General features: G+C 45.7%; 1 protein-coding gene across 5 annotated transcripts in view; it reads right to left on the bottom strand.

Annotated features, from left to right (window-relative positions):
* The window catches only part of LOC120035005 (autism susceptibility gene 2 protein-like), a 394,702-nt gene that overhangs the window by 80,308 nt on the left and 291,347 nt on the right, over positions 1-23,047 (bottom strand). The window lies entirely within an intron of this gene.

Below are 23,047 nucleotides of genomic sequence, written 5' to 3'. Positions count from 1 at the left end.
CAAAAATAGAAAATACTAGGAGTTAAATCATCCCATTTCTATTAGGAGTTAAATCATCCCATTTCTATTAAATCATCCCATTTCTACAACAGAAAAAAAACGACCAGAAATCAGACTCCACAAAAAAAGTTATAAATGGGCATAAAGAAAATCCCCCTTGTGAAAAACAAATCAACAGCAAGCAAATGAGATGAATTGAGTTAGGAATATCACATTACAATCATTACATTACATTTACGACAGTAGATTTCAAATCAAATTAGGGAAAAGAGGCCAGCTGTTTACACTGCTCTCCTCTGTGAACCGTCGCTGATACTCGGAGTTGACTCGGAACTCCAATCTAACTGAGCAAACCCTAGGTAAACAAACCCTAGGTAAACAAACCCTAGGTAAACAAACCCTAGGTAAACAAACCACGGGTGCTCCCAATTCGATTCAGGTGGATCCTTCCATCCGATTAGAGGAAAAACACGAGAAAAATTGTACTAATCTCTAAAACTTCACGTAGCCGAGGTTGAGACCTAATGCCCGTCTCAAAAGCATTGAGTGTCTTGGAAATCATGCACATTCATTTGACCAGATTCAATAAGCCAGGACAGATGGAAATTCCAGCCATGTGAATTGTGAATCCTCTCTATTTATCCACCCCTCAACTCCTCACAGAAACTAACTACGCTCTGCTAGCCAACGACCTCTGTATCCCCATCACATTCTGAGGCGGCGTTTAGTAACATCATAGTACTAACGGCAATAAAAGGCGGTGGAGAAAAACTGCACCATGAGATATGAGTATTTTAAAAACAGCACATAAACAGCAAAGTGGCTGATTTAATCACTAGCCACCATGATGATTTATAGTCCAACTGAGGCCATGCCAAAATAAGAGGCGAGAGTCCCTGCATTAGTAAGTTTATGGGCAGCACTAGCATGTAGCCTAAACATAGTCCTGTGAAATAAATCAGACTTCAACAGTGAAACATAGCCTACGTAGCTACATCAACTCTAGTAAACCTAAAGCAGAATGGAGAGTAATGAAGAAGTATATCACCAGAAGGCGTTAAGACGTTAACACCAGTTAGATGCATTCCATTTAAGCACATAATTGTGTGCGCCAGTAGCAGGAAATCCCATATTTTCAGCAATAAGACCCGACTTCCACAATAATGGCTTCCACAGTCTAAGGGGTTATGGTTCTAACTCTGAATACTTTAACCTGAGAACCACAGAGTGTGGCAATCAATTCAATTCAATGGGCTTTATTGACATGGGAAACATATGCTTACATTGCCAGAGAAATCTTTCTCTCTCTCACACGCACATGCATCCTCCACAGTTCTGGTATAAAAATATATATCTGTCTGGTCCATTTTAGCAAAAAAGTGGAATTTCAATTCAGTTTGATCAAGATGTCTGCTAATCTCTGGGGCCTTTGTGCAGCTAATATGGATTAGGCACTTTAGCTGGGGAGCTCAGCCATGATGCTAGCAAAGCCTCTTTTCATCACAGCTCCCTGCTTCATCTGGCCACAAGCCTGTGGTGACTTCTAACCCTGTTTTGTCCAGGGACGTCCCCTCTAGGACCTGCTACTCCTCCCTCCCACCCACCCTCCCCAGGGGGCTGCTCTGCCCCTCCCAATGCCAAGCCCCAACGGGGGTTGATGGAAGGGTGGTGAGAGGGCAAGGGGGCTTTTTCGCTAATTACAAGGACAGAGCCCGGGAGATACTCTTCAAAGAGTCTCTTAAATAATCCCACAGCAACCCCCCCCCCCCCCCCCCCCGAACTCTTTCCTCACCCCACACTTGACCCCCCCCCCCCTTACTAGCCCTGACTTTGCTGATAGTTACTTTATTGAGGACAATTTGACTTACTATGACTGTGATATGTGGTTGTCCCACCTAGCTATCTTAAGATATACGCACTAACTGTAAGTCGCTCTGGATAAGAGCGTCTGATAAATGACTGGAATATACATTAAATGAGACCAGGGCAGCGGGTCTACGCTCTGACATCAGTTAGAGCGCTCCAGAGGCATCCTTCAATACTTCCCCCTGAGCTGTCTTTCATTTAACATCAGACCAAAGAGTGGTTGGAAGAAGGATGCAGATAACAAGCAACTTTATGTTTTTCTTCCTCAAAATATCAAAGTAGTGTGTTCCATTAAACTACCCAAACATTCAGAAGTGGAGCCGAATATAACTTCTTTAAGTTTGTCATTTCCCTGAGCCACGGCATGGTTGAGTCTACACAATAATACAGCGCTGTCTTTCCAGCGAAACACTTTACAGGTTATTTAAACTCGATAACAACGAGAAATGCTCCAACTAAGTGCATGCATGCTGTGACACATCAGAGTTGACAGATATACCCTGAGAGGGTAAAACAACAGCGGGCGTACGTCTGACCGTGAGGAGAAGACAAAACAACAGCGGGCGTACGTCTGACCGTGAGGAGAAGACAAAACAACAGCGGGCGTACGTCTGACCGTGAGGAGAAGACAAAACAACAGCGGGCGTACGTCTGACCGTGAGGAGAAGACAAAACAACAGCGGGCGTGCGTCTGACCGTGAGGAGAAGACAAAACAACAGCGGGCGTACGTCTGACCGTGAGGAGAAGACAAAACAACAGCGGGCGTACGTCTGACCGTGAGGAGAAGACAAAACAACAGCGGGCGTACGTCTGACCGTGAGGAGAAGACAAAACAACAGCGGGCGTACGTCTGACCGTGAGGAGAAGACAAAACAACACCGGGCGTACGTCTGACCGTGAGGAGAAGACAAAACAACAGCGGGCGTACGTCTGACCGTGAGGAGAAGACAAAACAACAGCGGGCGTACGTCTGACCGTGAGGAGAAGACAAAACAACAGCGGGCGTACGTCTGACCGTGAGGAGAAGACAAAACAACACCGGGCGTACGTCTGACCGTGAGGAGAAGACAAAACAACAGCGGGCGTACGTCTGACCGTGAGGAGAAGACAAAACAACAGCGGGCGTACGTCTGACCGTGAGGAGAAGACAAAACAACAGCGGGCGTGCGTCTGACCGTGAGGAGAAGACAAAACAACAGCGGGCGTACGTCTGACCGTGAGGAGAAGACAAAACAACAGCGGGCGTACGTCTGACCGTGAGGAGAAGACAAAACAACAGCGGGCGTACGTCTGACTGTGAGGAGAAGACAAAACAACAGCGGGCGTACGTCTGACCGTGAGGAGAAGACAAAACAACAGCGGGCGTACGTCTGACCGTGAGGAGAAGACAAAACAACAGCGGGCGTACGTCTGACCGTGAGGAGAAGACAAAACAACAGCGGGCGTACGTCTGACCGTGAGGAGAAGACAAAACAACAGCGGGCGTACGTCTGACCGTGAGGAGAAGACAAAACAACAGCGGGCGTACGTCTGACCGTGAGGAGAAGACAAAACAACAGCGGGCGTACGTCTGACCGTGAGGAGAAGACAAAACAACAGCGGGCGTACGTCTGACCGTGAGGAGAAGACAAACCAACACCGAAGAAATCTAACCGCACTAACAGGGACAAACGCTTCAGACCAACTCTATGCTTTCGCTACAATTCTGAGCCTCGGTACTCAGCAGAACGATTGCTACAAAACTGCAGGGGATAAGCTTAGTGTCAGGCTGAAAACACTTTCTATAGTGTTCATTCACTTCATCAAAGCCACTAGTCTAGTGTACACCCCCACACCTTAAACCAGAAGGGCTTTGGAAGATTACTGGGATTCCTGAAAAGGGCTAAGTTCATTAAACATAACCTTTAGAATGTCATTGACATCTCATGCTTGTCATGGGACTTCTATCATCAGGGTAGCCCTTTGGTGTGCATATGTATTCTGATACATCTAATCACTTTAACTGTACAGAGTGTGCGTATTGTAGCCTAGGGTAGGTCAACAAACATAAATCGCCTTTCCCTTACACGAAGTGGCTTAACACCTGGTTCCTTATACGAAGTGGCTTAACACCTGGTTCCTTATACGTAGCAGGGTAGAGTGGTGGGTGGAATAGGGGGGAATGTACTGTATGTCAAGGGACGTACAATTGTTTGTTACATGGAGGGTAAGATGTTCACCACCTGATCGAGAAGTCTACTAAACCCGAGCTTCCTCCCCTCCAACTGAACGCATTTAACGATAAAAAGCTGTTTATACAGCAATCAAGCCATGAGCGAGTGAGAGGAGAAAAGAATGTGGCAGGAAAAAAATGGACTCAACATGAAGCCACCCAATCCTGCTCGCTAATAGAAAGCAGAAAGACGGCAGCTCACTGCTTCTCTTCTCTATCATAAAGACAAACAAGCATTAGGCTGGGATGTTTTAGAAAGCAACAACAGAGTGGTTTTATTTAATGTCTTAAACCTTTAATTGGTGGCTAAGTTATTTCCTCTTTAAGGAACTGGGGTAACAGTAAACCCAGTGTTGGGAGGCCCTCCCTGGCCGCACCCGCCCCCTTTCAGCCTCACAGGAGCTCCAACATCTGTGATCTTTACCAATTAAGGTCAAGAGGGTACGACCCCTGGCCCTGACTGCCGACAGCGCTGGCCCCTCAAATTGGGCTGGGAGTCTAATTTGCCTGGAAGGGCCCTGTCAACCCTTTCGCCCCCCGGGTCACATATGGAAGTGACTAGGGCTATTCTAAAGTCACCCGGGGATATTCATAAACCTCAGGCCTGTTTCCTTAAGCTAATAATTGGAGAGACACCTCTCTGTGGCTACAAGTTGTGTCTGGCAATATTATGGTACCAATTTGGCCCCTCTCTTAGGATGCCGAGGCACGGAGGACTCCCTGCCGCACAGGAAGTGGAAATCTCTAGTAACATCTCCAAATTGCTCTCTAAACAGCCCCAGTTCCAGGTCCCCTGTAGGTTCTATTTTATAACTCCTGGAGGTTCTGTTTTAGAACATAAAAAATATAACCTATTGAGTTGCAGACAAGGCAAGGACACCACTGCTGTCTGTGTGATGGAAGAAGCACCAGTAGGTAGTCCATAGTCCATTCACAACAGGAATACAATTTCACCACCCTGGGCCTTCTTAAGTAATGAGACCAGCTAGTCTTTAAATCACAGTGTCTCTCTCTCTCTCTCTCTCTCTTCCTCTCTCTCTCCCACGTCATGCTGGTTTTAGTCTGCTAACCTGATGGTGGTGAGGTGGATCCAACAGACAGACATGTTGCCTGTAAATCTTTTCCTCACTGTGTGGAGAACAACCAGCCCTTTATGTAAACAGTTTACAGCTCCATATGCGTTTTCACTTCAGATTTATTTAGTGGGGAGCCTTCTGAAGGGTCCAGTGGGATCCATAATCCTCTGAGTTCAATCTCCCCCTCTCTCGTTAGATTTACATCTTCACAAACACAAAGAAAACAGTTCTCCCTCAGGAGCCCAGCTGGGAATCAGGCTGCTCTCCTCTCCATCCAAGCCAAAAGAGAGCAAGAGGAAGCAATGGAGGGAGAGAGAGATAACCAAGTTCACACTACACTTCCAGGGCTAAACCATAGAGACAGACAAGCCAGGCTACCGCAGACCATCAGGCCACAGCTTCATGGTGACATATGCAAGACAGTCCATAATCATTTGAAGGACAGAACTGAGGAACGTCTGGCAAGGGTAGGCTACGGGGGATTGATGGAGGTGAGGCAGTTGTCCAGGCGGAAGAAACATGGGGGCCCATGGTGAATACATCAGCCAGGACTGAGACAACATGATCTGGGCTTACGCTGTGAAACCCTCCATCCTCTCACTGCATTGTCTTGTCTGACATGTTGAGGGATGGCTTGGACCTGAGCACAGACAAAGTCCTCCCCGGATCGGCCCATTAGCTGGAGAAAGTGATGTCCAGAGCCCTGGAGCATGTCTGGGGTCGGGTGCGGGCTGTTTTATTAATGAGCCAATCCGGTGAGTGCAGGCCGGGGGCTGGCCATTGCTGACTGGAGCACCTTGGGGGCCAGTGAACGAGTGTGGGTGGAAGGTACAGGGCCTCCCTGCAGGGGCCAGCCAGTAATGCACTCCCTGGTGGGATGGCATGCAGCACGCTGGCGGTAGAAAGGGTTTTGACAAATGGACTCCTTCAGCAGGGGGACTGGGGCCTGGCGTTTGGCTCACGGCTGGTTTACCTGCCGATACGCTCGCTCCTTCATCCACACTGCCTCTCCCCTGAGCTCAACCATGCACTGCCTGATAATGGTGCTGAACACACGCAGGCAGACGGATGGGCCCTGCCACTAAGCGTGCACACACTCAGGTCAATACCAACAGAGCTGATATGGACAGACATGGGCAGTGCTGGCAAGGTGTGGTTGGATGGCAGCATGCATTCTATGTCTGAGCATGAATCTATACCTCACAGTAATGTGGGTGAAAGAAGTCATAGAAAAGAGTGGAGGTGTTTGGAGTTTGGTTTTCATTGTGTGAGTTGCCTTTGATAGACAGGTAGATAGATAGACAGGTAGATAGATAGACAGGTAGATGGATAGATAGACAATGATGAATCCCAACACAGGAGAACCTGACTGCAACAAGAAGAAAGACGACACGATGGTGGCATTTGGGGCGTGTTTTCCATAGATATGTTGACATTTATGCACTCACCTCCCGAACAAATCCAATCTTTAACTGACTTTTTTGGGCAAACAATCCTTGTTTTAACGGCGTATCTGTGTGAGGAGGATGTTGACGCACGAGCCAACCGTCCTGACAGATCTGGAGGTATGTAAACAGGGAGCGGAGTGCATTTGTGTTTGTGAGGTTTGCCACAGACGTGGGATTGTGTGACGATTTCCAGAGTATGTCTCCAGCGAGTCCCGCTGCTTTGGTGTCAGCGTGCGGAGGGAGCAGCTGTCGGCGCAGTGATGGAGCCGGGCGGGAAGTGTTGAGCACGGGCCTCGTGGGACCGGCACCGAACAAGATGTCGCCTGTCAAGCGAGGAACATTTGAAAATAAATAACATCAATGATGATTTCGGTTTACTTGTCACAAGCCACGCGCTGCTTTGAGAAGTGATGCCATCGCTCCACCGGGAAAAGCAATCACTCTTTTTTTTCTCTTTTCTTTTTCCAGGCCATATCGGCGCAGGTTGCAGGGACGTCTACTTCGGCACATTTACTATTCAGATGAGTGTACGAATCTGTCAGTGGATCATCTTAATATTCATCTTAACAAGCTCATGACAAGGGAGTGTGTAATGATCATTCATTCAGGATCATACATTGAAAAAGAATATAAACGCAACATGAAAAATGTTGGTCCCATGTTTCATGAGCTGAAATAAAAGATCCCGGAAATGGTCCATACGCATATAGTGTGCATTTCTCCTTTGCCAAGATAACCGATCCACCTGACAGGTGTGACATATCAAGAAGCTGAATAAACAGCATGATCATTACACAGGTGCACCTTGTGCTGGGGACAATAAAAGGCCACTTTGTCACAAAACATGCCACTTTGTCACAAAGCCACAGATGTCTCAAGGTTTGAGGGAGCCTGCAATTGGCATGCTGACTGCAGGAATGTCCACCAGAGCTGTTGCCAGAGAATTTAATGTTCATTTCTCTACCATAAGCCGTCTCCAACGTTGTTTTAGAGAATTTGGCAGTACGCATAACCGGCCTCAAAACTGCAGATCACGTGAATGGTTTCATGTGGGCGAGCGGTTTGCTAATGTCAACGTTGTGAACAGAGTGCCCCATGGTGGCAGTGGGGTTATGGTATGGGCAGGCATAAGCTACGGACAATGAACACTGAATTTGGTCCTGCCGTACATACCTACACGTACGCTATAGTCACAAGACACAGGCCTCCTTACAGTCCCTAGAATTTCTAAGCAAACAGCTGGAGGCAGGGCTTTCTCCTATAGAGCTCCATTTTTATGGAATGGTCTGCCTGTCCATGTGAGCGACGCAGACTCGGTCTCAACCTTTAAGTCTTTATTGAAGACTCATCTCTTCAGTAGGTCCTATGATTGAGTGTAGTCTGGCCCAGGAGTGTGAAGGTGAATGGAAAGGCACTGGAGCAACAAACCACTTTTGGTGTCTCTGCCTGGCCGGTTCCCCTCTCTCCACTGGGATTCTCTGCCTCTAACCCTATTACAGGGGCTGAGTCACTGGCTTACTGGTGCTCTTCCATGCCGTCCCTAGGAGGGGTGCGTCACTTGAGTGGGTTGAGTCACTGACGTGATCTTCCTGTCCGGGTTGGCACCCCCCTTTGGGTTTTGCCGTGGCAGAGATCTTTGTGGGCTATACTCTGTCTTGTCTTAGGATGGTAAGTTGGTGGTTGAAGATATCCCTCTAGTGGTGTGGGGGCTGTGCTTTGGCAAAGTGGGTGGGGTTATATCCTGCCTGTTTGGCCCTGTCCTGGGGTATCGTCGGATGGGGCCACAGTGTCTCCCGACCTCTCCTGTCTCAGCCTCCAGTATTTATGCAGCAGTAGTTTATGTGTTGGGGGCTAGGGTCAGTCTGTTATATCTGGAGTATTTCTCCTGTCTTACTTCTGCTCTCTCTAATTCTCTCTCTTTCTCTCTCTCTCTCTCGGAGGACCTGAGCCCTAGGACCATGCCTCAGGACTACCTGGCCTGATGACTCCTTGCTGTCCCCAGTCCACCTGGCCGTGCTGCTGCTCCAGTTTCAACTGTTCTGCCTGCGGCTATGGAACCCTGACCTGTTCACCGAATGTGCTACCTGTCCCAGACCTGCTGTTTTCAACTCTCTAGAGACAACAGGAGAGATACTCTGAATGATCGGCTATGAAAAGCCAACTGACATTTACTCCTGAGGTGATGGCCTGTCGCACCCTAGACAACCACTGTGATTATTATTATTTGACCCTGCTGTTCATCTATGAACATTTGAACAACTTGGCCATGTTCTGTTATAATCTCCACCCGGCACAGCCAGAAGAGGACTGGCCACCCCTCATAGCCTGGTTCCTCTCTAGGTTTCTTTCTCCTCTCTAGAGTTTTTCTTAGCCACCGTGCTTCTACACCTGCATTGCATAATGTTTGGGGTTTTAGGCTGGGTTTCTGTACAGCACTTTGTGACATCAGCTGATGTAAGAAGGGCTTTATAAATACATTTGATTGATTGAACACAAATGCATTTTATCGATGGCAATTTGAATGCACAGAGATACCGTTAGGAGATCCTGAGGCCCATTGTCATGCCATTCATCCGCTGCCATCACCTCATCTTTTAGCATGAAAATGCATGGCTCCATGTTTGCAAGGATCTGTACACAATTCCTGGAAGCTGAAAATTTGGCCGGCATACTCACCAGACATGTCACCCATTGAGCATGTTTGGGATGCTCTGTATCGACATGTAAAACAGGCGTGTTCCAGTTCTCGACAATATCCAGCAACTTCTCACAGCCATTGAAGAGGAGTGGGACAACCTTCCACAGGCCACAATAAACAGCCTGATTAACTATATGCGAAGGAGATGTGTCACGCTGCATGAGGGAAATGGTGGTCACACCAGATACTGACTGGTTTTCTGATCCACGTCCCTACCTTTTTTTTTTAAAGGTATCTGTCACCAACAGATGCATATCTGTATTCCCAGTCATGTGAAATCCATAGATTAGGGCCTAATGAATTTATTTCAATTGACTGATTTCCTTATATGAACTGTAACTCAGTAAAATCTTTGAAAGAGTTGCATGTTGCTTTCATATTTTTGTTCAGAATCAACACAGGAATAATGTATTACTCAAAAATATGTATTCCTTAATGATGGAAAAATACAAAGCCGTCTATTATAGTGTGTCACCTTGACCTCCAGTGGACAGTTCGGATTGGAGGTTTTAAACAGCCAACAGAAGCGGTTACATTGCGTGTATGACAATTTAAAACAAACTGTTGATTACCTGCAGTAACCTCCTACATACTGTAGCTAAAGAGTAAAGATGGCATACTTCACATCTGCTCTGTCCAATATAACATTGCATTGTTGTGCAATTTTCATATTCCCACCGCACACATCAGAAATGTCTTCATTAAAATACAATGGGGAGTCATGCACAATAGTTTCTTGTCCTGATCATCTGTGTTCAGTGAAGTCCGAGACTATTTTATTAGATTTGACTTTAACAGAGTTAATTTAATAACTCACCCTGCTGAGACAGGTGAGGCTATCTGTTAGTCTGTTAGAGGCCCAACTTGTGTTTGTGTGTGTGCCTCCATATGTGTGTGTGAGTACGTGTCTGTGTGTGTGTGTGTGTGTGCAAATGTTCCTACATGTGTCTCTCTCGCTCTCTTTCCTGGAGGAAAGTCCAACAGGAGAGCCTGAACTGATTTGAGTCTCAGAAATACCACTTGTAACAACGAGCCTCATCTCTGCTCCTTAAGGAGAAACATCTGTTGCTGCTCAGACTGCAGTCGATTGCGGGTCACGGGCGGGAAAACAAATGTGCGCTGGGCTCACACGTCTGTCTGCCATTCCTCTATCCAGAGATTACATATCACAATGTTCCTTTGGCAATGCAGCAAAGGGAGAAAACAAACTTGCCAAAGTATGCAGCTCAGATCTGACTTCATCAGAGAGACATCGTAAACTGTTTGCAGTGTGTCCATATTTTTGAAACTAGGCTGGGGCACATCTCCAGTGGATGGAGCCTGGGAGGAGAGTGGGGGAGAGAGGGAGTGGGGGAGAGAGGATAGGGGCTGAGGGAGAGGAGGTGGAGGAAGAGGTGGAGGTGGAGGTGGAGAGGGGGAGCTTGTGTGTGTCTGGGTTATGTTGGTGTGCTCTGAGACACCGTTCAACACGGTTGTCCTGGCCTCCTTCCTGCATTTTGTGAGGATGCCCAAGGCTGTCATGGATCATAACTTGTCTGCTGTTGACTGTTGGGGCAGCAGCAAGACAGTACAGGGGTAGCTGGTGTAGGTGAAGTCTGTCCGTCCATCTACTGGTCCCTCTGGGATCCCCACAACTCAGTCAGCACCAGGCCATCCTCACTTACGACTAGCTAAGGGGGGTGGAAGACAGCAAGACAGCGGTGGGGGCTCTTGCGCAATGCTACTCCTTCCTGAAACTATTTTTCCTAGAATACATTCTCCTCCTTCCTGTGCAGCTAGCAAACTGAATCAACCCCTCACTGTGCTGCCCCACAGTGCTCCTGAGCTCCTAAATCTCCATGTGTTTTCCTCTCAGGCAGCAGATATCTGGGTTTGATTTGGGCCGGTTTGGGGGGGCAATCGATCAAGGCTTAAAGGCCCCCCTAATCAGGAACAGGAAGGAGGGATGAATCAAATCATACATCATGGACTTTCTGGAGAGCCCTCCTGTGGCTGCTGGGCCAGGCAAGGACTGCCCCCCCTTCTCACTACCTTCCTCTGACTCCCCCTTCTCACCCCCTCTCCCCCCATCAACTCCCACGGCTGGGCTTGATGTGTAAAACACCCAGGAGTGCTGAGTGCAGGTCTTTGCATAGAGAGGAGAGAGGGAGGGAGAGATAGAGGGAGACAGAACATATTACAGATCTTAGAATCAGCTATTAAAGACTACCAGAACCCACTGGATTCTCCAATTACATTGAATGAACTACAGGACAAAATACAAACCCTCCAACCCAAAAAGGCCTGTGGTGTTGATGGTATCCTACATGAAATGATACAGACCACAAATTCCAATTAGCTATACTTTTAACATCATCCTCAACTCTGGCATCTTTCACAATATTTGGAACCAAGGACTGATAACCACACTCCACAAAAGTGGAGACAAATTTGACCCTAATAACTACCATGGGATATGCGTCAACAGCAACCTTGGGAAAATCATTAACAGCAGACTTGATCATTTCCTAAGTGAAAACAATGTACTGAGCAAATGTCAAATTGGCTTTTACCAAATTACCGTACGACAGACAACATATTCACCCTGCACACCCTAATTGACAAACAACCAAACCAAAACAAAAGGCAAAATCTTCTCATGCTTTGTTGACTTCATGAAAGCTTTTGACTCAATTTGGCATGAGGGTCTGCTATACAAATTGATGGAAAGTGGTTTTGTGGGAAAAACATACGACATTATAAATCCATGTACACAAACAACAAGTGTGTGGTTAAAATGGGCAAAAAACACACATTTCTTTCCACAGGGCCGTGGGGTGAGACAGGGATGCAGCTGAAGCCCCACCCTCTTCAACATATATATCAACGAATTGGCAAGGGTACTAGAACAGTCTGCAGCACCCGGCCTCACCCTACTAGAATCTGAAGTCAAATGTCTACTGTCAGACCTGGGCCCTGACAGTAAATCTCAGTAAGACAAAAATAATGGCGTTACAAAAAAGGCCCAGTTGCCAGGACCACAAATACAAATTCCATCTAGACACCGTTGCACAAGAGCACAAAAAACTATACATACCTCGGCCTAAACATCAGCGCCACAGGTAACATTCCACAAAGCTGTGAACAATCTGAGAGACAAGGCAAGAAGGGCCTTCTATGCCATCAAAAGGAACATACAATTCGACATACCAATTAGGATCTGGCATAAAATACTTGAATCAGATACAGAACCCATTGCCCTTTATGGTTGTGAGGTCTGGTGTCCGCTCACCAACCAAGAATTCACAAAATGGGACAAACGCCAAATTGAGACTGCGTACAGAATTCTGCAAAAATATCCTCTGTGTATAACGTAAAACACCAAATAATACATGCAGAGCAAGATTAGGCCGATACCCGCTAATTATCAAAATCCAGAAAAGAGACGTTAAATTCTACAACCACCTAAAAGGAAGCGATTCCCAAACCTTCCATAACAAAGCCATCACCTACAGAGAAATGAACCTGGAGAAGTCCCCTAAGCAAGCTGGTCCTGGGGCTCTGTTCACAAACACAAACAGACCCCACAGAACCCCAGGACAGCAACACAATTAGACCCAACCAAATGATGCGAAAACAAAAAGATAATTACTTGACACATTGGAAAGAATTTACAAAAAAAACAGAGCAAACTAGAATGTTATTTGGCCCTAAACAGAGAGTACACAGTGGCAGAATAACTGATGACTGTGACTGACCCAAAATTAAGGAAAGCTTTGACTATGTACAGACTCAGTGAGCATAGCCTGGCTATTGAGAAAGGTCGCCGTAGGGAGAACGGGCTCTCAAGAGAAGACAGGCTATGTGCACACTGCCCACAAAATGAGGTGGAAACTGAGCTGCACTTCCTAACCTCCTGCCAATTGTATGACCATAGAGAGACATATTTCCCTCAGATTACACAGATCCACAAAGAATTCAAAAACAAATCCACAATTGGATCACAGCAGCAAGATATGTGACCTGTTGCCACAAGAAAAGGGCAACCAGTGAAGAACAAACACCACTGTAAATACAACCTATATTTATGTTTATTTATTTTCCCTTTTGTACTTGAACTATTTGCACATCGTTACAACACTGTATATAGACATAAAATGACATTTGAAATGTCTCTATTATTTTGGAACTTGTGTGAGTGTAATATTTACTGTTCACTTTTTATTGTTTATTTCACCTTTGTTTGTCCATTTCACTTGCTCTGGCAATGTACACATATGTTTCCCATGCCAATAAAGCCCATTGAATTTAATTGACTTGATAGAGGGAGGGAGGGAGGGAGGGAGGGAGGGAGGGAGGGAGGGAGGGAAAAAGAGAGAAAAAAGAAAACCTCAACCGAGTGCCAGGCAGTGCGATGGATGACTCGCCCAGATTTGGGAGCCCACCTCAGAGCAGACTCAGCTTAAACCAGGTGGAGCAGGGGCTTAAGATGTCGGTGACCAAGAGAAGGGAAGGATAAAGGAAGGAGATGGGGAGACAGAGAGAGAGAGAAAAGGAGAAAAGTAAGGAGGGATAGATATAGAAACCCAGAAGCTCCTGTCATTTGCTGGCTGGCTGATCCTTTTATCTAAAGGCTCTCGTCAGGATTCGTGTTCAGAATAAAGTGTAGGAGGACAGGTTAATGAAGAGCATTGACTGCTATCAGCCCAACAGCACACCCTGGCCTTTAGAAAATAATTAAATCCTTTCACCTAATTAAAAGGCAATAGTTTTACCTAGAGGGTGACCCACTGAACCCTTTCTCTCTAACAGCCTCTCCTCTCCTCCCTCTCCCCTCTTCCTCTACCTCTCAATCCAAGTCCCCGGAGAGGAGAGACAGTGAAGTACCTACATACATAGTGGACTACTGGTCTCAGCCTGTGCCAAAAAACATATCTCCTCTCCTCCTCCTTGAGCTGAATAAAAAGACTAATGCCTGTCTGGCTCACCGCAAATCACTGTCTGTCCATCTGCTCTGCATTGGCTCTGATTGTATAGGACTGCCTCATCTTTCCCCCCTCCTCTTTCCTACCTCGTCACCAATCCACCTCCCCCATCTCCCCTATTCCTACAAAGTAATTGACTCTGCACTGTGGTATCAGACGTTCATTGCTAATTTGGAGGCCTGTCTTATCAGATTACCGGTGAGTGCAGGGACCGAGCCCTCCTCCCTCCTTCTCCTCCCCCTCCCTGCATCGCTCCACCTCTCTCTTCCCTTTAAAGTACAACGCAACAAAATAGCTACAGCAGGCATTATTAATGAAGTGAAGGGGGGAAATGAATTCCTTATTTATGAGAAGTTAACCAACTGGCAACCTCTCTGACAGTACTATTAATGATCTTTAGTGGCCCTCAGGCGATTACAGCTCTCTCTCTTAACTTACCCATTTTCCCCCTCATTCGTCCTGTGTCCACCTAGACACCCCCTTTTCCCTACCCAGTACTCCCCCCATCCTCCCCTCGTCTCCCCAGCCAGCCCCCCCCCCCCCCCCCCCCCCCCCCCCCCACCATCTCTTAACCTGGCCGTAGAGGCAGAGCAGAGGGGAGCGAATCAGGGCCGTAATTTGTCTGGAGGATTTAGACATTACAGGGGGAAAAGGGGCCTCCAGGGAGCAAACAGTTGATAAGCTGCAGCCAAGTTGATAAGCCGAAGCCCTGCTGGAGAGAGGCAGACAAATAACAAATGACAGGTCTGTGATTAAATCTAACTTTCTACTTTAAGTGTTGAAGTATCTGCCTGTCACTAACAATCTAGAGCTTGTTAACCCCCCCCCCCCCCCCTTCCCTTACCCAAACACATCACTCAAACTGCTGGAGCTACTACCCATCTACCGCACCCCCCCCGCTCCCTCTTTAGCCCTCAACTCTCTGGAGATTGTGTAGACCAGGGGTAGGTAACCCTGTTCCTGGAGTGCCGCAGCTACTGAAAGGATTTTGTTCCAACTAGGCACCATACCTGACCAACTGAGCTAATTGTTCAGTTCAGTGATTGCTTATGTTCAACACACCTGGTCTTCCAGGTGCGGTTACCTACCCCTGGTATAGAGGAACCACACATTTACACACAGAAATGCACGCACACACGCAGCATGGGTATACATAAATGCCATGGCCTTGTAGCGATCATTAAAAAGGAAAGGTTTTAAAAAAAAACTCATTTCAGAAGAGCCTCCGTAAGAGGACGTCTTGGTGGCTCTGCCTAGCTAATGCAGTGGAGTACAATCATCCAATACAATCTAGATCTGAATCCATGTAATCAAGCATGGTGATTCCATTACAGAGAAACCATGCAGTACACTGTGATCCAATATAATAGCTATGGTTGAATGACACTATCCGTTACCTATTAGTCTCTTTCTCTTCCGGTAAACTGCCTTCGGACGTGAGGGTTGAACTGTAATGAATTCATAGGCTACTCTTAAAGGAGATGGGGGGGATCTAAATAATTTGCTTGCCAGACTGAAAGTGGAGGGGCTAAAAGGCTGAGAATGGTCCACAATTTTCAGCTCAGTACTGGTGGTAAATGATTTGCATGGTAGTACAGTGGAAATATGTAATCCTAGCCAGTGCAATGCTATAGGGAAGGCTGAGGCTCTAGAGTATTCTAGATATGAGCTAGGCACCATATTAAACCTATGAACATAGGAATTCTGCCCTTCTCAAAGTAGCAACACAACAATAGATGTTATTACTCCTTGTCTCCATAGAGAGAATGCAACACACGGACACACTGTATGAACTCACTCCAGGTCGCAGTTGTAAAGGCCTCAGTCAATTTAATGCAAATCCCCCAACTACCATGTTATTATAGGGTACAGAGCGAATCATGAGGCGCTGGTTAAGAAAAAGGGACCAACAACAGCGTTAAAACACAGCGTGAAGCTCTGCTCTGCTACGCTCTTCTACATAACAACCTAGTCTTTTTCACGCCACATTAAAAATCATACCATACCTAAACCTCAACCCCACCCCCCCCCCCCCCCACCCCCCCCCCCCCCCCCCCCCCCCCCCCTCCCCCAACACCAGCGCCACCAAAGAGGGAGTCAAGCTGGGGGATGGTGAAGAGTGTTGAGGATTGTCATCGGGCAGGGCCACGCCACAAGGTCGCCACTGTCTGGATATATAGAGAGATTCCATTGGTAGGCTTTATGGGCCTCCAGCATATAGTTCAACCATTAACCCCGCAGCATCTGTGCTAGGACCACTTAATAACCACGCTAACAGGCCCTGGAACAGCTAACATTTACAGGAAGCAGTGCTATAACCAGCTGGTATAAAAGACTGTGAAGGGAAGAGGAGACATCTTAAAAGGTTGCACTCAGACAACAGTAGAAGAGTCAAAAGGTACACCATGTCATATGGTGACCTTATAAAATGTCTGTCTGTCTGGATCTCACCTGATCTCCATTTTAGAGTGTGTGGGATGTCGGGTCCATAAAGTGACAGGATTAAAAAGGAATTCTTATTAATTGCACCAGTCACAAACCATTAACTTAATATTGAGAAATGCTAATTGTGATGCATTGTAATGCGATGCACAATAACTTCTACAAAATGGCCGCCTCCGCATCAACAACATGGGGCCCAATATTGCACTAGTAGTATAGCAGTGGTAGTCTCTACAAGGAGGTCAAAACTAAGAAAGAGCCTCAATACAGTGCCCCTCCTATGATATAATCATGGGTTGCCCTCTCTATTCTACCACAGTGAAATGAAAGCAGACACCAAGGCAGCCCTACCTGCCACCAGAACTTGTCATATCTGTGGCTGGGGTCCTGGGCCATGTGGATTAGGTCTAATGACAGATGCTCAGGAGACACACAGCACAGATAGCACGGCCTAGGGAGAGCAATTAACACAAACGAACCTGCCATGTAATTTGCTGCCCTTTATTAACATTATGATCAGATCAGTATCCATTACTCCCTTGGTGTTAAGAGGGATTGCCGTGCCAGCGGAGCACAGATGAAAGGGGCGCTGCTCTGGCCATTACGTCCTTGACACCACTCTTGAGGGAGGTCAGAGGTCAGGGGGAGTCGGAATACAGAGCTCTCTCCCCTCATATGATCCGGATGAGTCATCCTTGACAGAATGCAACTAGGCAGAGGGCTGGATTTCATTTCACTGTACAGTCCAGTCCAGAGCACAGCCACTTTGTGGATTTTATATCCACATAGTAAATGTCTTGAATAGTTGTTGTGAAATTATCCTTCATCAGAGCAAATTGCAGCTGCCATCACGGTAAACATTCATGAGTTTTTAGACTGGAAAGTCTACCCATCAAGGTTTCATCTTTGGTCATCATGTTTAGTAGTGCTTTATTTCATGTTTGTTGCCCATTGCCTTGAGATCACTATGACTCTTCTCGCCATGCATTCACTGTCACGATCATGATGGCATAGATTGTCCTGTACCCAATACCCTCTATACCCAGCATCAGGTGAGCTATCATTGGCTTGGGAACAAGTTAACTACTGACTTTCAGCATGCATATTTTTTTTAATATAAAAATATATTTCACCTTTATTTAACTAGGCAAGTCAGTTAAGAACAAATTCTTATTTTCAATGACAGCCTAGGAACAGTGGGTTAACTGCCTTGTTCAGGGGCAGAACAACAGATTTTTATCTTGTCAGCTCGGGGATTCGATCTTGCAACCTTTCAGTTAATAGTCCAACGCTCTAACCACTAGGCTACCTGCCACCCGGGAGAAGGGCACTCAACTTGTACTGCACTGACTCAGATTACAGATAATTGGTTAAAATACATGGATAATAAGATGATAGTTGGAGCTGTATTGTCAGATTTCATTGCAGCCATTGATGTTATTGATCATAAATTGTTATTGAAGAAACTCACTTGCTATGGCTTTACATCACCTGCCATCACATGGTTGGAGAGTTAATTATCCAATAGAACCCAGAGAGTGTTCTTCAATGGAAGCTTCTCTAACATCAGATATGTACAGTGGGGTGTCCCTCAGGGCAGTTGCATTGGGCCGTTACTCTTCTCTATTTTTACAAATGATTTGCCGCTGGTCATACACAAAGCTAGAATGACTATTTTTGTGAATGAATACACACTCTACATGTCAGCACCTAAAGTCAGTGAGCTCACTGAAATTCTAAATAAGGAGTTACAGTCAGTATCAGAATGGGTGAATAATAATAAACAGGTCTTAATACAAAGAATGATCTAGCAAAGCTGTAGCTGGCTCAAAAAAGAACAGCACACCTTGCCCTTAACTGCACAAACAGAACTAACATCAACAACATGCATCCCTGTGTTTCCGGGTTGAGGGTTGACAAGAGAATAACTGCATCTCTTCTAGTTTTTATGAGAAATATTACTGTGATGAAAATGACCAGATTGTCTGCACAATCAAATAACATTCAGCTCAGACACCCCACAAGACATACCACCGGGGGTCTTTTCACAGTCCCCAAGTCCAAAACGAATTCACGGAGAAGCACAGCATTATACAGAGCCATGATCGCATGGAACTCCCTTCCATCTCCAATTACTCAAGCAAACAGCAAAATCACCTTTAAAAAATTAATTAAACCAAATCTCATGGAACGGCAGGGACTGTGAGGGGACACAAACATGCACACACAGACACACTAACACAGACATTATACATTGTTTGTATTATTTGTTAGTTGTATTGTTTGTATATCACTGTATTTTAAATGTGTGTGACTGTCCTTGTCTATCAGTGTACCAGTTTTTTGTTACTGTTCATGTTTTGTGTTTTTTGTGGACCCCAGGAAGAGTAGCTGCTGCTTCTGCAAAAGCTAATGGGGATCCAAATAAACAAATACATTGTGGGTACAGACAGACAGAAAGGAGAGTGGGCCTGTTTGTATTCATCTTCCCCTGCTCTATTCCTGGGAGACCTAGAGTTCTGCTACCCAAAACCGAACCCGACAGGCCCCGACATTATACAGGGTATCGGCTTATGGCCGGGTAGGGCCTATTTTTTTCTCAATAACTAGGGTAGGGGTACGGCTCGGATATCACTAAATTGATCACTAACAATTTGAAGCTGCTCCATTTGCTTGTGCTCTGCCTCACAGTGCATTCATATCTTACTAAGATCATAACATGGCGTCAGAAGTGCTTCAACCTCGTCAAATATAAAACAGGAGAGATTATTTTACAGAAAAGTATAATGTTCCTCGAGTTTAGAGATGACGAAAAGTAGCTACTTGTCAGGCTGGTGGGTGTAGTTGGTGTGGAAAGTCAGGCGCAGGAGAGCAGAGATGAGTGAAACAACGCACTTTACTCGACAGCACAAAGTAAACAATTTACAAAGTGCAAAAAGAACGGTTGCCACAAAACATGGGTGATAAACAGCACCCGGTACAAACCAGCCGGAACATACCGACCTGAACAAATAACAATCACACACAAAGACATGGGGGAAACAGAGGGTTAAATACATGACCAGTAATTGGGAAATGAAAACCAGGTGTGTGGAAAAACGAGACAAAACAAATGGAAAATGACAAATGGATCGGCGATGGCTAGAAGACCGGTGACGTCGACCGCCGAACACCACCCGAACAAGGAGAGGCATCAACTTCGGCCGAAGTCGTGACACTACTGTAGCTAACTGCTCTCGCATTTCTCGTCATTGAGCAGAGCCACAAAGTCAAAATTGGGTATGTCGTAAAAAATCATGAAAACAAAAAAAAGCTTTTTGGTTAGGGTTAAAGGGGTACTTCGGGATTTTGGCAATGAGGCCCTTTATCTACATCCCGTGTATCAGATGAACTCGTGGATAACATTTGTATGTCTCTGAGTGCAGTTTGAAGTATCCCTTTAAGGTTAGGGTTAGGTTTAAAATCAGATTTAAGAAGGGAGATTGTAGAAATAGGTGGGGTTTATGACTTTAGGTAACTAGAGCGCATGCAGAGCAAACGCCGCAGGCATGTGTAGGGCCTGGGCTTAAAATTCATGCCCGTGCAGAGCTCTAAGGAGACCCTGCTGCTAATGTTCCCTCTGTTTTACAACTGCACTTCCTGGAACAGCTTCTAAAAGTCATCAGATGCTACATTAAGGGAGCACTCTGCAGTATTTTCCTACCACTAAGGGCCCCTGATTAATAACTTATGGAGGAGGGCTCTAACGCAACTTCTCTCCTATAACTAGCCTCCCTATTCATTTTTAACAGTCCCAGGGGCCCCCATCTGTCCTGCACTTCAAACAGCATGGCGAGAGAGAGAGAGATCTTCTGTATGTAGAGGCCCCTGTGGACTCCCTGTAAAGATAATAGGGAGGACAAATATGACAGAGTTGCCTGCATGGGAGCTTTCAGCCACAACAGAATGTGCCAAACACATCTCTCCCATATCTCATCCCTCTATCTCACCCTCCTTTCTTCTACCCTCTAAGGAGAAAAGAAAGGAAGCGTTTGAAGGGGAAAAGAGGAGTGAAGTGTGTAGTGTGAGGAATGGGTAGAAAAAGAAGGAGGTATTGATGGTTCAGGCATCCTGGTCTGGCTCTGAGCTGCCAGTCTCTGTCAAATTATAATGCATCCAAAAATGTGTTTTTCCTCACTCACAATTACAAATGAGTCCATTAGGCTGTCGGCGGAAGTGCCTTTTCTTCTCCAAGCTGGAGATGTGTGTGTGTGTGTGTGTGTGTGTGTGTTTTTGCGTGTGGGAGTTGGTTGCTGTGCGGCAGGCCCATAAGGGTGGGGAGAGGGAGGAGAGCAGATGGGAGGGGACCTTCCTAGATGGGAGATGGCAGTTTCAAGTCATATAACGAGACAAACAAGCAAACCAACAGTTGTAATTTGACGTGATGTCGACAGTAATTGTCTTTGATGCCTGGGATGGCGCAGGGCGGCGGAGCGGGAGGGAGGGGGGAGAGTGGTAGTTATGGAATACAAATTGGGCTGCATGTTATCTAAAGGACAGAAAATCACAGGCGCCCACTTTAACGACCGTTAGGGTTGTGTTTTAGTCAACTGCCCTATCAGCTCAAATGGATTTTAAATTAGCGGTGAGAGCATGGCTAACAACATGCCTCCACACTGAAAGGAACACAATGTATTGAGTGCACAGTGTATCTATCACGTGTGGCATTTTATGGAGAGATACAGAGGGTGCCATTGAGTGATCATTATACTAGCCTACAAAATGGCCAGGAGAAGATGAAAATCCCTTGCCTTTTAAATGTAGAGCTATGATGTCTCAATATCTTAACCAATTGACGTACTAAATAAAAACAAATGCAGTACAGTACGCAAGTGACGTGTGATTTCCCAGGAAGTAGCCATGTAGTTTTTTAAGCTCTTGTAGGCTTTTTGAATGATATTCAATGGGCAGAAACATGGCAAAATGGATCTTCAGTGCAAAAACTTCATAAAGGGCATCTGGCAGAAGTCAATTCATCAATAAACACAAATACAATTTTATATATATATCTGAAATGACTGCGTTGTCACGAATTTGGTGATATAATCGTCAAGTCTATTCAAAAGATTAGGGGGCATGATATGAAAGTAAAGCAAAAGAGGCCGTTACTTTCACAGGGTATTTTGGACTTAAGTCATTTAGCAGATGCAAATCCAGAGTAGTGCGTGCATAGATTTTCACATACTGGTCCCCCGTGAGAATCAAACCCACAAACTCTGGCATCGCAAGTGCCATGCTCTACCAACTGAGCCACATGGTACCACCACATCACAAGCACCACAATGCCTGCTTTTATTTTGGACCTACTACAGTAGCTATATTGGTTTATTGTTCTTATTGTAGGCAGGTTGCTTAGGATTCAAACCTTCTCAAACAGTCTAATTCATACTCTTAGAGGAGGTGCTCCCGCAATACTGTGATTATACCGGATACATACAAAATAAAGTATTACATGCTTTCTGCCTCACACTCAAGACATTGCGCCTATGAATGGAGAAAACGGAGCAGCTGCATCCCCACTTTCAAAATAGGGGTGCAATTGTATGGTTTTGCACACTGGAAAGTTTTGCTTCCCTCTGGCGTGCCACTGTTTTGATTCAGTGCACTTAGAAAGTACTAGTTACACCACTGGTATCTAACAAAAACGTATCTAATTGACGGGATACACAAGCTAAATTCCTTACCAAATGACGACAGTATTATCACAAATTCAAAAGGGACTGATTGATTGATGTAGGGAAATATGTGTTGCAACAACGAGCTGTAATTTTTGAATATTTTCCGCTTAAGCTACTTTGCAAACTGCTAGTGCCATTTAGAATTGGCTAGCTTATGGCTAGGCTATAACCCCCTAAACATAGACAGGTTGCACACTGTAAATATGCAAAAACATTAGTTTGATAAAGACAAAGAGAGTATTTCCATCAGAATCATTAAGCCTAGGACTACTCACCAACCAGATGTTTCAGCTGTAATTCATCACCATGCAGTGTTCAATGTGGAATTGTCCATTTCGAAAATTCCAAAGAACAGGTAGAATAAACTAAATCGAACGTCTGTATATCGAAAAGGTCTGTAACCCTGAAAAAATGGTCCTTCAACTCACCAAATTGAGCCCCGTTTCAAATGATCACTCTTCGAGAATAACTGTTCCAGACGCGAGATGCGCATCACTTCGCACCTGCAACCTTTTTAATTAGGAGAAATATTCTGTTCTATTTTATTCTGGGTGTGTCTTGACTGGGATAAGGTTTCGGAAATAAGAGTGTCTTGTCTGCTAAATTAACAAAACAATGTTATG

Source organism: Salvelinus namaycush, chromosome 1 (genome assembly GCF_016432855.1).
Source record: "Salvelinus namaycush isolate Seneca chromosome 1, SaNama_1.0, whole genome shotgun sequence".
In the NCBI taxonomy this organism is placed as follows: Eukaryota; Metazoa; Chordata; class Actinopteri; order Salmoniformes; family Salmonidae; genus Salvelinus; species Salvelinus namaycush.
Note: the sequence above shows the minus strand (reverse complement) of the source record. Positions and strands in the feature narration are given on the sequence as shown.